This window comes from Equus przewalskii, chromosome 5, assembly GCF_037783145.1.
Source record: "Equus przewalskii isolate Varuska chromosome 5, EquPr2, whole genome shotgun sequence".
Lineage (NCBI taxonomy): Eukaryota > Metazoa > Chordata > Mammalia > Perissodactyla > Equidae > Equus > Equus przewalskii.
In genome coordinates, this window is record NC_091835.1 from 82,008,104 (window position 1) to 82,023,208 (window position 15,105).

General features: G+C 44.5%; 1 long non-coding RNA gene across 2 annotated transcripts; it reads left to right on the top strand.

Moving 5' to 3' along the window:
- Positions 1–1,119: 1,119 nt before the first annotated feature.
- Positions 1,120–14,017, top strand: LOC103560350 (uncharacterized). Of its 2 annotated transcripts, XR_011540114.1 has the most exons (4): positions 1,120–1,251; positions 2,879–2,946; positions 4,263–4,372; positions 13,880–14,017. It is a non-coding gene; the product is annotated as an uncharacterized lncRNA (long non-coding RNA). The 2 variants fall into 2 exon arrangements; XR_011540115.1 differs by lacking the exons at positions 1,120–1,251; positions 2,879–2,946 and adding an exon at positions 3,378–3,499.
- Positions 14,018–15,105: the final 1,088 nt, after the last annotated feature.

Sequence of the window (15,105 nt, forward strand, 5' to 3'; positions counted from 1 at the left end):
TAAAAAGTGGTTCTAGAGATACTCAAGAATGATTATGGAGCCATCCCTGATGGCCTAGTGGTTAAAGTTCAGTGCTCACAGCTTCAGCGGCCCAGGTTTGCTTCCCGGTGGTGGAACCACACCACCCACCTGTCAGTAGCCATGCTGTGGTGGTGGCTCACATAGAAGAACTAGAAGGACTTACATCCAGGACATACAACTGTGTACTGGGGCTTTGGGAAGGAAAAAAAGAGAATTATTGTGTATTCACAACATTTGCACGTGGTGGCTGAGGAATATTTTGTGACATTAAACAACTCATGTTACTGTTGAATCCGTGTATAAATACACACACACATATATCTAGACTTCAAATGCATGAAGCAAAATACCAACTTATGTTGCCAATTAATGGATGTTGAATTGGCTAGCAGTGGAAATAGTTTTATTTTTAAGAAAAATGTTGAATAAGATTTAATTAAGATTTTCAAAAAGTTAAATAAAAATTCAGCTTTATTTGAATAAGTATGATTTAAACCTTTCATTTTATTCATATATAATTTGTATTTTGGTTTTAAATTTTAGGGGATAATTTTCAATATTTTAGGTGGGAAATAACATGAATTCATAAATAAAATATTTATTTTATTTTTTATATTTAGCTTAATTTACATTTTGGTAAGATATATGCAAATTTTGTACATGTTGGATATAATTTGATTTGTATTTTCATCCTTCATGTAATTACAGTCAATTGAACACAAATTTTACTTGAAGGCAAGGACATTAATTTTGTGAAATGAATACATGAGTTCTGAATTATGTAGGTTTTTGTTTTGTTACTCATCTAAGCATCACTGGCCATCAGCAGATGGCCCCGACCTGAGCAATAATAATGAAATTGAATCTTTTGCTATTTTGCTTTCAGTCATATAAAAACCATATGTTTACATCTAGTTTAATTTTGTTGTTATGAAGGAATATTTGTCAAATAGCAACAAATTTGTTAAAGAGAAAAAATATTTTATTAAGAGCCTGTGAGCTTGACTGAAAACTTTGAAGTGTTTGTACCTAAGGGATCAGCGCCTTGTGTGTGCTCTTGCTTCAGGCCCTGCGGAAGTCAGAGCCCGCTGTGACCACAGCTTTCCTTCCCTTGTGGTCCCCAAAGGCCATGCAGCGCTTGGGTCTGGCCAGTCGTCAGCTCTCGCCACTGCCACATTGACTGGCTGGCCGGCAGCATTCAGTCAATGTCGGTTCAATGCTCCTTGCATCGTAAGTCAGTGCTCCGCTCTCTCTCTAAATCTCAGGTCCCTCATTCGTAGGAGACGGCTTCAGTAGCAACGGGGGAAATGTCACAGTGCCTTTCATCCCATCCTTTCCTCTTTTAAATCAGCAAGATGAAAAAAATGGGTTCCAGTAAAGTGCTTTGTGACTTTATTATTAGTCTATTTGAAGCCCTCTCTGTTTTCTTCCTCTTCCTCGCCCCCTCTTCCCCTCCTGTGCTCTTCTGCCTCCTCTTTTTCTTCTTCCTGTTCTGTTTCCTCCTCCTCTCCTTCCTCCTTCATTTTAGCGAGGAAAGACTTCTCTCGGTAACCATACTAGCATGTCTTTCACTTTCTCAACGCCCTTGTCTCTCTTCAGCAATGCCTGTTTTGCTCAAACCTGAAGCGTCAAAATTTTTTTGAATCTGACTTTCTGCCAGAATTCTTTAAGTAGATCAACTCCTTTTATTCTCTAACATTTTAAAACTCATTTGCACAGAAGAGAATTGGAAGGTCTTAAAGTACAGTTGTCCCGTGGTTCCTCACAACCTACTAAGAGTGTTGTTCCAGTTGACAGCGTTTTAAATCCAGTAATGAGAGAAGTTCGTCCTTTCATATAAATATCATAGGGATAAATAAAGAGTCTGGAAGTACTATTATTGCAATTTCTACTGGATATTTAGGTAAGAATCTTGTCTCAATATGTTGCCCTTTGATAATTTTCTATCTACTTGGCTTGTTCAGCAAGTGGAGAGCAAGTGGGTTTCCCATATCATTCTGGGACAAGCTACCCCTCATTTGTTGCTGTCATACTCACCCCACGTTTCCACAAATTACTCTGTGTTAGGCAAGATGATTTCCAAGATAGGTAGTCTAGACTATAATTAAAACTAATATTTTTTTCACTCTATAAATTTAGCAGTTTATTTCTTGAAACTATCCTATTTCTCTTCAACATGGCTCTAGGGAAATAAGCCACAAGTGCCACATTTTTCTCTGTGGTTTACTCAGGCATCGTGGCCATCCTCATACGCAGTATTGTGGTTTACAACAGTTCCAGACCCAGGCTGGGTGATGGTGGTGGGTATCAGAAAGTCTTCATGGCCGTAAACCCATTTAAGTAAATTAATAAAATTTATTTGATAAGAAGTGAAACGTCTTAAAAATTACCAGGGCCAAACTACCAAAGTCCCAGCCTATTCTTATGTCTAATTTGATGGAACAATCTAGAATCTGAAAAGCACTGGGTGCTTTCTTGACAGCTTACCTCTGCCGTGAGTTGGAAGTAACCTAAGATGGGTTCCACAATGAGGACTTTAAAGTGTCTGTAGGGAAATGTGGAGTTAAGTAGGTGCAGAGTTGCAACATTCTTCCAGACTGTTTTATTTATATTTTTAAGCACTTACCACAGACATATAGTTAGCAATGTATATCTTTGTCCCTCCCATTAGTTTGCAAATCCCTATTGTTCACTGTTGTGTCACAAAGCCAGGGTCCTGAGAAGGTATTTGGGGAATGAAAGGTCTGGGACTGCCCCATGATGTCCTCTTGCTCCCAGTTCTGCCCGTACGATTGCTCAGTACTCTTAGGCTGTAACCCATTTTTCTTTGGACAATGATCACATTTTGTTGTCTTAGGAGGTGTGGCAAAGATTCTCTCACGTGCTTATTTAACAGACCCTAAAGGCCTGGAGACTCCCAGCTGTGTGAGTTTTGATTATGCAGAGCACATCTTGTAACTTTTAAGGCACTTGGCTTTCAGCAAACCTGGGTACCGCCCCTCTCCTCCTTTGGGACGATAAAAATAATAATGATAACCACAATGAAACTTACCGATGCTTGCACTACATGCCAGACATTGGGTTAAGTGTATCATATGCATTATCATATTTATTCCTTCCAACAATACCGTGAGATCCCTATCATTCCTATCTCCATTTTACAGATGAGGAAACTGAGGTGCTGAAAGGCTAAATAGCTTATTTGAGGTCTCCCAGCTACAGAGAGGTGGAGAGAGAATAAGACAGCCCGTCTGCCTCCTCTTAGTCTTTTCACTCTCCAGGGGTAAATATATTAGATCATCCATTATGAAGCAATTGAGGAGATCAAGAAATACTCCAAGGCAGATTTTGTTGCCTTTTGAGTCCTTAATCATTCTTTCAAACTTTCCAGTTGGCATGGCTCTCTGCTCATAAAAAGATGTTTCATTTACTGAAACGTGACTCCAGAAGTCTTATGAATGCAGCCAGCACATAGTGGGTAAGAAGGAGTTAAAGAGCCGACAGGCCTTCCTGTGTGGGTCCAGCCAGCAGCCGTTCGTCACAGATGCGGGGGACTTTGATCCTGACAGCTTCCCTTTCACTCAGGGGCGGCAGGGAGGTTTGACCTGGGGAAGCAGGAAAGACGAGAGAGAAAAAGGTCTTGTTTGTTTCCTGGGTGGATTGCCTCCTCTTGGCATGCCTCCAGGAAGCGAGTCTTTTCCTGCCCTGAAACTTCAGGGAAATAAATCTCTCTCCTGTAGAACAAACCTGAGAGAGGCCCCAGGGCAGCTGCCTTAGAGCTGTCAGGTCCAGGGACTTGGCCTCAGGCTGGCCAGTGTGCAGCCTGGCAGGTTGCAGCCCCTGGCTGGGGCTGGAGGTGGGGGGATGTCCACATGACCCAGAGAAGGGAAGAGGGATGCTAGCGAGGTCTTTGATCCCAAGGGCCAGAAGCCAGTGTGGGCACCCATGGGGATAGAGGTGTTCTGAGACTGATCCTCTGCGGAATGACACCTAGGAGAAGGGGCAATTTTGAGAGCGTTTCTAGAGGGCAGCCTGGGGGCCAAGCGTGAGGGAGACCGAGCCCAGCACTGCAGAGGCTAACACAAGACTCTCGCATGCAGAACCGGAGAGAGGAACAGGAAGTGTAGTGGATGCAAGCCCATGAGAACCAGCCCCAGCATTAAGAGCAAGAGCAAGCGCAGGGAGAGCTGGGGGGCGGGGGGAGTGATGTCCTTCCAATTGACATATGTCATTTCTTGCAGCCTGGGATCCTTGACTGTGATTTTTGTAACTGTGTCCTGGTTCCTGTCTGTAGAATTTAACCCATGCGGTTTGAACAAGGTGATCCACCTCCCAGCTCTGGTCGACGCAGGTGAGCCTGTTTGTCACAGTAACTGGTGCAAGGACGCGTGAGGATGCACGAGGGCCAGTGAGAAACAATAGACCTGGGCTGGGTCTTGAGGCAGGCATTCTTCTCCTGGGACTCGAAGTTGGGAAGAAGTAAATATGGAAGAGGTTGTATCTATGTTGGAACTGTGATGGGGGAAGGACCGTTGTAGGTTTGATTATAGTTCAATTTCAGTCCCCTCACTTCCACGAGGGGAGTGTGCTTCACTGCACTGATGTCGGGCTTGGCCATGTGACTTGCCGTATGGCGGGCAGCCCTGAAATTTGGGCTTGGCCCTGTGACTTGCTTTGGCCAGTGAGATGTTAGAAGATGTAACACAAGCAGAGGCTTGGCATGTGCTGGTACAGTGGGGCTCGCTCTCTGTGCTTCTGCTGTGGCCGTGAGAAGAATCTCCCAGGGTAGCTGCCGCCCCCTCAGCCCAACCTCAAGACGAATCCCCAGCCTGCATTGAGGAACTCAGCTTAGCTGGACCCCCATCTGAAGCAGAGCCACACAGAATCTAACTCAACTGACCCCCAAAGGGGATGAGTAAGCCCAGTTGACATCAGCTGACTGGCAGATGTGTGAGGAAGAAACGCTCATCGTTGGATGCCTCTGATATTTTGTGGTTGCTGGTTTGTCAGCATCCTTGTGATAGTAGCTAACTGGTACAGGCTTTTTCAGAATGAAGCCAACATGTCAGTGACAGGGCTAAGAGAGAGAGTGAGAGACGTAGCATAGGTCCTCCATAGCATGGTGACATCGTTTGAACCCTGGATCAAGCTCTTGCTAGAGCCAGCCTACTTCTTGAGCTTTCCCATTCTGTGAGCCTGTAGAACCCCTTTTGCTTAAGTCATCTCGGGTCAGGTTTTTGTCACTGGAAACAGGCCCTGATTGGACTGGATATAGACTAAATGTGAAAAGGATCAATAGTCCTATGATACAAACACACACAATATATACATGTATGTACAGATGGAGATATCTATTTATATGAAGAAGCAATAAGCAGATGTATTAGAAACCAAACAACGGGGGGGGGGGGGGAAGGGGCTTATGTTTAGTTCCCTGGGACACAGATTCTGAGATGGAGGTTTGTGTGCAGGTGAACACTGGAGAGCGTTCGTGGGACCAATACCTGTGAGGGAGCGGGAGAAGCAGAATGGGGCAAAGACAGAAGTTGAATAGCAATGTATCTTGCACCAGAGAACTCAGGGGATCCCCTGGGGAGCCCTGGAGCTGGGCTGGACCCTCGCACTTGTCTCCAGGGAGGCAAGGGAGCCAGACCTTTGTACCCGCCCATTGACCAGGCATTGGATGTGGGCTGGCTTCAAAGAGGCATTGTAACCTTGGGTGAGGCAGCTCTCTTTAGCCAAGGGCAAGTCCTGGGGAGCGTCTCAGTGGTGAACTGTCAGCATCCAACCCTCCTGGCAGCTGGGGGGTTGAGAGCTTTGGTCCTAAAGGAGGTGGACGGCAGTCTGGGCGGAGCACCACAGTACCTACTAGAAAGGCCGCAACCTGGCGCAGGCAGGGGGAAGGTTTTTGGCCGAAAGTATCTAACAGGTGAGAGCAGAGGATTATCCCAGCAGTCATTATTTGCCTTCCTTTTGCTTTGTGTTATCGGTAAAGGAGGAATAATCAGTCAGTCAACAAGTACTTATTTAATCTGAAGAGAGTGAAAGAGCCCCATGCTTAGATAATCAGAGAGATGCAAGGATAACAACAGTACTTCTATCCCAGAAGAGTCAGAGAGATTTGTCACGAAGAGTCACGTCATAATCAGTCAGTGTTTCACTTCTCACAAAAGTGATAGTGGACTAGAAGGACTGGCTGCTTCCCCAGTGTACGGGTTCTCATGCTGATGGCATGTACGAATACAACTTTTCCAAGCCACCGAGTTTCCCACAGGCCCAGAGGTATGGGCATTCGGTTCCTGCTCATGGAAGCAAGTGTGCCCCTGCAAAGTGGGAAGAGTTCCCTTGCTCCCAGAGCTGGCCCAGCTGTCACCATTTTTGGAAATGGGGGCCAATCTCCTCCCTTAAGCATCCTTTTCCTCCCTTGGGATACCCTTGTTCCCTCCATTCCGTCTTTCTCAGTTGCCTAGGAGCCTCCCAGGCACCAGCTTAGAAGGTGAGGGGAGCCTCCTGTAGCTCCTCTTGCTGAGATATTCTGCTTCTTGGCTTTTCAGCGCCCTTATGTGGAAATGTGTTACTTACAATGCCTAAAATATTGGGGGTGGAAGGGGTGGAAGCAGGGAAAGTAATAATATTGGTAACACATCATAAATCCACAGAGACAGGGATGCTGAAAGTGGCAGAATTAGGGACTTTGGAAAGCACATGAGGTCAGCTGTGAAGAGGGTGCTATTGTGAAACACCCAGGACTGTTTTCTTACTCCTGGTGTGCAATATGGGACAGGGAGAATTCAGGAGTCACACCGTTAGAGCACTCACATGAGTTTAGTATTTCACGTTAATCGTTTTGACATTTCCAGACATCGGCTAAGATTGGTTCTCATTCTATAACAGCCTATTTCCCTCTTTTCCACATGAAAGGCAAAGCTGTTGAGTGTTCCATCCCTGTTGGTTTTGGATTTCTACCAATTGTTTGTTTTCAGTGAAGTATGATTCCTGGTATGAGGGAGAAGTACTCTTTCTCTCAAGCTGGTCCTTTTTTGAGGCTGGGACGGGGGAGTTAGGAGTGTGAGGGAGACCAGATATACTGCAAAAGGAGGAAGGGTTGTTTTTTTTTTTTGAGGAAGATTAGCCCTGAGCTAACATCTGCCGCCAATCCTCCTCTTTTTGCTGAGGAAGACTGGCCCTGAGCTAACATCTGTGCCCACCTTCCTCTACTTTATATGTGGGAGGCCTGCCACAGCATGGCTTGACAAGTGGTGCGTAGATCTAGACCTGGGATCTGAACTGGCGAGCCCCAGGCTGCCGAAGTGGAACGTGCGAACTTAACCGCTGTGCCAGCGGGCTGGCCCCAAAGAAGGATTTTAAGATTCGGAATGTGAGGAAATTGTTAGATTTATAAAAGTAGGATTTGAAGTTTTCTTCTCTTCATCAGAGCATGAAATGACACTTCTGATTTGGATTTTAGTACTCACAATTTTGATTATTTAAAAAATATTCTCCTGTTATCAGGGATTTCATTTAGAGCAATGATTCACGTCATACGTCATGCCCTGTTAGCAACTCTCAAAATGGGGTCCCATCATGATAAAAAATAGTCCACTCTTCCCAAGAAGGACATTTATTTATAGATATTTTGCTATGAAATTGATCAATTTGCAAAGGTTGTAAAAGAAAAAAAGCTGAGGTAAGATAAGCTTTATTCTGAATTATCGCTAATTGTTATGGAAACCTTGTGCTTCATGAGATTTTGCATTTGATGAAATTCAACATCTTTCCTGGTAAGAAATCTTAACAAACTTGGCATATAAAAATCTCTCTCTTTTTTAAGCTCCATAGGGAGTATCTACCATAAAACTACAACAAACACTGTGTTTACTGGTGAAATACTAAAGCAGACCCCTGAATGCAGAAGTGAGACAATGATACCAGCCATCACCGCTGGTATGCAACACAACGGGGAAAGTCCTAGCCATTGCAATAAAATAAGAAAAAGAAATATATCAAGATTGGAAATGAAGACAACACTATCTAGAAAATACAAAAAGCTCAAGTGAAAAACCATTAACACTAACAAAATAGTCCAGCAAGGTAGTCAGATATAAGAGATCTGATGCACAGTGGTGCTCAATTAGAAATGTAAAAGCAAGAAAGATGCCATTCACAGAAGCAGCAAAAACTGTGAAGTACATAGGAACAAATCTAACAGTAAATAGGTAAGCCCTTCATGAAGAAAATTATTATACTTTACTAAAGGCCACACTAGAAACACTGAATAAATTGAGAGTCTTCTCATGTTCTTCAATGGGTTCTTTCAATATTGAGTTTTCAGTACTGAAAAGATGTCAATTCCCCCCAAATTAACCTGTTAATTCAGTGCAATTCCAGGCAAAACAAGGAGCAGATCTGGCTTTCCCTGGCAGAAGGAAAAAGGTTTTGGCTTATAAAAGCAGCACTTGAGCCCCCTAAGCTTTTGGGGGTTAGTGGCAGAAAGAACTGCCACTTCAAAGGAGAATACCCCAGCTCCAGTGCCACCAGAGATGACGACGTGCGTCTTGGGCACTCACTGCAGCAAACTCTGGGCGGCCAGTGAGGCCGTGAGGCAGTGAGATGCCTTTAGCAGTTCAAGAGCCACCATCTCCTCTGCTGATTAAACCAAATCACACGGGAGCTATCAGGATCAGAGCTGACCTTCGCTTCTTGTATTTATCACCAGAGGGGAAAGGATATCAGGGAGGAAAAAAAAAAAAGTTGCTCTCTATATAGCAAGACAGGACATTTTATTTGAAAAAATTTAAAAAATATGACTTTATTTTGTTTCCTAAGCTGATAAAGTGGACAAAATCAATTCTGTAATTATAAACGTAAGGATTGTTAATTAACTCACTTTCCTCTTTCCTCCAGACATTATCGTCTACATTTAGAAACAACGTGTGCATCTGTACCTCTTGCTCGTCCTTAATTAGATCATGAGATCTTTGAGAACACGCACTGTATCCTTCTTTTGGAAATGTAGATAGATGCTAAAAGATTTTTAAAATCTAAAATGTCTAAAAACAGAAAGTCCAACGGATGGTCCAAGACTATTGATGGAATCAGTTATTATATTTATTCATCCACTTTCATTTGTTTTTGAAAAGTCCAGGAGAACAGAGTAGATGCCAGGAAATTAGAAAAATGCAGCTATGGTGCAAATCTTCAAAAGACTTAAGTTGAGCAGTCCTTTCAAATTACTCTCCCTCACTGTCAGCTCGGAAAATTTGGGAATAATTGTATAAAGCTGAAATGTAAAAAAGGAGACACACACACGAAAGTTTAACAAAGCAATTTGAACTTGAATATGTGCCTAGAATAAAGGGATAAGGAGACTGGTCCACACATGGTCACTGTACTTTGCTCAAGCCCATTGCCTGCCAGGACCCCACACAACTTCATTTATCAGATTCCTTGAGCTTGAAAGAGCAATTGTGATGACTTCACTTTATCCCAGCCCTGAACCCAGTGGAAAAGATCAAGGGGGAAAAGCTGGGCTATATATATCCAGAAGCAGCAACGCCAAACAGTTTGGTGAGGTTTGATATCATTTTGAGTGATCAGGAGAAAGGCCAGAAGACTCTCTAGTCTAGAAAAAGCTCCTGTTCATTTGGGAATTTGGGGACACCAAAAATACCAGTAAAGTTCTAAGAAGTGATGCCAACAGGAAGTAAGAAAATGGAACTAATGCCAAGAAAAAATTCAAAGTGACTCATCGGGGAAAATAGATTCGAGGATTCAGAGACAAGAGACATCCGGAAAACCACAGTGACATGTGTGATGTCATGAGGATAGTGACAGCAAATTCGATATGTAATCAGTGTGTCTCTTCCTCGAGCTGCCTGGCTAATGTACGCCTTGAAGTGCTGTCACCCAGAGGGCAATCTGGGGTCATGTTATTTCGGGGTCAGTGTGTGAGGACATAAACGTATGACTCGACCCCGTTACTCTCCGTGTCATTCTTCCACTCTCTTCTGGCAAGCAGATCCAGGCTTTGGGTTCATTTGGGCTCAGACTTTAGTCCTCTCCTTCTCCTGAGAAATCTTAGAAGATATAGTGCCCTCTGTCCTGCCACTAGGGCATAGTGGTTTCTGGAAGGCAGCGGGGATGTTCGCAAGCGTCCAGGAATTTTTCTCCCTTCTGCCCTCCTCCTGACCACCAGAATAGAAATCTGAAAAAGCAGAACCACCTTTTCAATAATCTCCTTTCAGAAATCACAGTCATGACTGGGTTTGCCATTCATTTTTGTCCCAAGAACTTTATGAAGTGGAAATGGCTGAACTCATCTGGCAAGGCTCTCGACTGCAGACGGCCAGTTCCCAAATCCCCGAGGTGTGAGGGCTGGGCTCTCCCCAGCACGTTCTTTTCAATAACATTCCCACACTTGGCCTTTTACTCCGGCCGCCCCGTGCCTGCCCTCCCAGCGCCTGGAGCTTTCCACCTTGGCTCTGGCTCCTCTGAGCCTGGGCTCAGCCTTCCAATTCCAGGTTGACCTTGGCTGAGTGCCCCACATGGTCATTCTTCTTGTAAAAGTAGAAAATCTCAGGCACAGATTTCTGCACTTGGCCTCTCTGCAGAACTTCTTAGTCCTCGAGGCATATGAAACCCTGGCTGACACGGCGCAAAAGCAAGAGCGCTTGCTCTCCAGAGGCTGTGTTGACCCAATTGGATTTGGTCTCTGGCGACCCTGCTCCTGCATCCACAGTGAGAAAACCTGGACCTGGGCCAGCTCTCAGGTCTATCCTGGGCTTGGTTAGCACCTGTGGGCACAGAAGGCTCTCTCTCGCTCTGACATTCTCCGCACACACTTCACCTCCCCTGCTGGAAGACAAGAGCCTCACAGGGTGCCCTTTACCATCAATGCACCCTTGGCATTTCACAAAAGACTCTCATAAGCCTCATTTTCCTCACCTGCAAAATGGGCACAGTGATAGTACCTACCACCTAGGAGGGTTGTGAAGATCCAGGGAGATGACTATTTAGCTCAGTGTTTGGCTATTTGAAAATTATTGATTATTAATTGATTTGGCCAGATCAGATAAGACTGATAAGGAAACACAACGTGAGAGCAAATTGGAGAAAGAGTCAAGCCGGGAATCTTTGGATCTCTGATTTCTTCCTTGGGTTTTACCTTATGGCAAAATCCGCCCATAACCCACGGTAGCAGGTTTCACCGCACCATCAGAGAGAATTGTGCTGGGGGCTGCACAGACCTCCAGTCCTTGGCATCCGACAGACCTACGATTAAAGAGAGCTCTGCAAATTCTAGCTGTGTGATCCTGGAATCGTTGCGCTTCAGTTTCCTCCTGGGTGAAAGAGGAACCACAGTTCCTACCAGATGAGGGAGTTGGGAGATGAAATGCTCCCAGTGCTTGGTAATCCTTGTTTTGACTCTTGGTGTCAGCATCCTCCTTCGGCCCGACCATGATCCCCCCAGGCCCTGGCTTTTCATGACCTCCAACAAAGGGAGTGAATTATGTGGTCTAATCCTCCGCTTTCTATCTCAAGTCTGACCTACTTGGCTCTCTGGTGTTTCTTCCTTATCCAATGAATGCTTTGCTGGCTGCTGCCCGTTTTTTGGTGTGACACCTTATATATTTGCAAGTTAAAGTTTCTAGTCCAGTTTCATTAAGACTCTGGAAACTTCCTTGAAATTTTTCTTGGATAAATCCACCATTCCTTGCCACCATTCATTGGCCACCTTTATCACTGGTGTCAAGGATGGCAAATATATGTTGCACATGCTGCCAGCATACTCTCCTGAGTCCACGGCAGACATCACTAATTGATCACAGCACATTTTCCCATGAGCCGGGCCAGAGTCTCAGAGTCACTTTCAGCACATCATGCTGTCTCTCTGTACCTTTACTTGTAACCTCCCTTGGATGCATGAGCATGTTAGTATGATCTGTGTAGGCATCTGCGCTTCTCCCATCTGCTCCGTTAGACTGAATATACATATGTCCTTTTTCGAGGATTCTCCCACTGACCATTAATCTAACTGTCTAAAAAGACAAGCACATGGCCAATAGTCCCCGCCTTGCAGCTATAACCACAGTCTGTCATTGTAGGTTATGTAATAAAAGAAAATTATGTTTTATTATGCTTTCTCCTTTTTCTAGTTAATCATAATCATTTCCCGTGACATTAAATAAGTATTCTTTCAAAACATGATATTTAGTGACTGTGCAAATAGTCTATCAAATTGATATACTTCTGTTTGTCTAACAAGTTCCCTGGTGTTGGACCTGGTGTTGGGCTGCTCCGGGTATCTGGCTGCGATAAATCACACCGCAGTGTGTTTTTGTGTCTATGTGTGTGCCTGCATCTCCAGTTCTTCTCAACACTGGAATCATCGTGTCAGATGGCAAGCACAGCTTTAAGGTTCCTGATGCACGTTGCTGTACTGTCTTCTGGAAATATCGAGATTGTTTACACGCCCCTCAGTAGTGTAAAATACCAATCATCACTAACCCTTGTGGATCTTGTCTTTGTGCCGGGCACTGTTCTAAGAACTTTACCTACGTTAGCTCACTTCATCCTCACCAGACCCTATTTTACTGTCGAGGAAACTGAAGCACAGCGTGGTTAACTGGATTGCCCAAGGCCACACAGCTGGTATGTGGCAAAGCCTGCATTTGAACCCGTTTCCCTACACCACTAACCATAAAATACTTTACTGTGGCTTCAACAACCTGAGTACAATTGGATTTTTTGATTTAAGCAAGGTTTAAAGAAAATCGACTTCTGCTGGTAGGACTCGAATGGTCCGTCTCCAGATACAGAGGATGGCCCAGGTGACACCGTTCAGTCTTTTCAGCACAACAGTCTCACAAACAACTCAGTCTTTGGTGCAGAGTAACAGAAAGATTCGTTATGTCCTTACGTATGCAAGCAGATAAAAGTGTCATTATTACACAGAACAACAACAGTATTTCTCCGAAACGAGTTTACCTGTCTTCCAGGAAACCCTGTCGGTGCTGCGAAGCCCCCAGAAAAGACCAAAGAAAGGCAAGCCTTCAGCATAGGAGATGTGGAGGTGTCACAGGAGATGTCTACACTGGGTCTCCTGAGTTTTTCAAACTTGAGTTCATCAAGGTGCAATGTCCGAGGCCGGGATACGGATGCCGCGTGGTTAGGGCTCAGGAGCACCGGAGAGCAAGAGCTGGTTGTTTCTAAACTCTAAAGTGGGAAGCGGCCCTAAGGACTTCTGCTCCTAATAAAAGAGGAATTAATCAAAGCAGCCCGAAATGCGTCTGCTGGACCACAACTACCTTATGGTTATTGTAAACAACAGTTCTGGCTCTTTTTCCTTGAATTAGATAATATTAACGCTAATCTAAACATGAGCAGCTGTTCGGAGGGGCCGTATTAGATCCTACTTCTCCCTCTTCCGATGTCTAAGCCTTAAAACCCCAAGGCACAGGGATTCCTCAACAGCAAAGGAGGGTTTTTCTTCCCCTTCTTCTGTGTCTCAGGCAAATGGTTGTTTTCCTGAAGGGTCTTTTATTCCTGTGATTTCTCAAAATTAGACTATGGCCTAGGGGTAGGGTTGCCTGTTCCAGCAAATAAAAATAAAGATAAACTTAAGTTAAACCTCAATTTCAGATAAACAATGAATAATTTTTCTAGTATGAGTATGTCTCATGCAATATGTGGGATATACTTATACTGAAACGGTACTCATAACAGCTCTGAAACTCCGGTTTCACTAGGGGTTCTGTGCTTTCCTGGTATCGCAATGGGGGAGGTAGGTGAGGGGGCTAAGAACGCCAGGGCAGAGAGAGGAGGACAGGGATTAAACAACTTTTTTTGTTCCTTGCAGGCTGAAAAAAGGAAACTTAAAGAGTGTCTGCTATGGTAATTCACTGCTGCGATCCCTCAGGGTTCTGGAATTGTCTGCTTCCTGAAGAGTTTGCTGCTCACGGACTCCAACGTCCAGATGCCTGAGGGGACTTTCTCGAGGCTACAGATGTACTCTCAGCGCCTGCCCTGGAAAAGGCACAACTGCACGTGAACACAGCATTCGTGTTAGCTGTCCAAGTGCAGTCTGGATGTTGAGGGCCCCTCTTGCAGAGAGAGGTCCCTAAGACTGGCATTTCCCAGTAGCAACAGACTTTTAGGTAACTTATGACAAGACAGCGAAAATTACAGCCACTTTGGCTGGGGGTGGGGGGCATGGTGGTGGTGGGGTTGTTTGGTGGGGGTGTGGGGAGGGAACAAAAGTCAAGGCGGGAGGAGGGACAAGTAGAGGTCATCCAAAAATGATCGCAGCCTTCTAAGCCCTGTCTATCGCCCTGTGCCACCTCTGCCCGTCTGCATCTTCATCTGCTCTCCGTGGAGATGGATCCATTTTCAGAGTTTCTGAGGCTCACAAAACTGAAGTCTGGACACTGCACCTTGATGAACTCAAGTTTGAAAAACTCAGGAGACCCAGTGTAGATATCTCCTGTGACACCTCCACATCTCCTATGCTGAAGGCTTGCCTTTCTTTGGTCTTTTCTGGGGGCAACGCACAGAGAAGGACAGAGAGGCCACAGTGATCAGCTCAGTGGCTCCTCACTGGGGTTCCCCTTGGAGGAATGGATGGGGTGAAGGAGGTTTAGAAATAACCTGGGTGCTAACTCTCCCTCTGTGGAGGAAATCATGGATTTTCCTTGTGACAACAGAATTCAAATACAAACCTTAAAAATAAAGTACAAAAATCTCCCCCAAACCGTAAGTCAATGCTGTTTATTTTGACAGAGGGGATTAGATGACTTGACCCTATTTTCTGGGCAGGTTAGAGGTTGAGGGAAGAAAGCAACCACGCCCTGTTTGGTCATCAATAAGGGGGCTTTTCTCTCTCTTTTTAAAAACCTTTATTTTCTAATTATTTAATTAAAAATCAAAATGCACTTATAATTGAAAAAAATAAATGTGCTAATCCCAAGAAAATTTTAAAATGCACAAGAATATAAAGGTGAAAAAAAATCAGCCCATCCCCTGGCCTAGAGATAATCACTGTTAGCGTCTTTCTGTGTCTTTCCAGTCTTTTCTTATGTGGGTGTA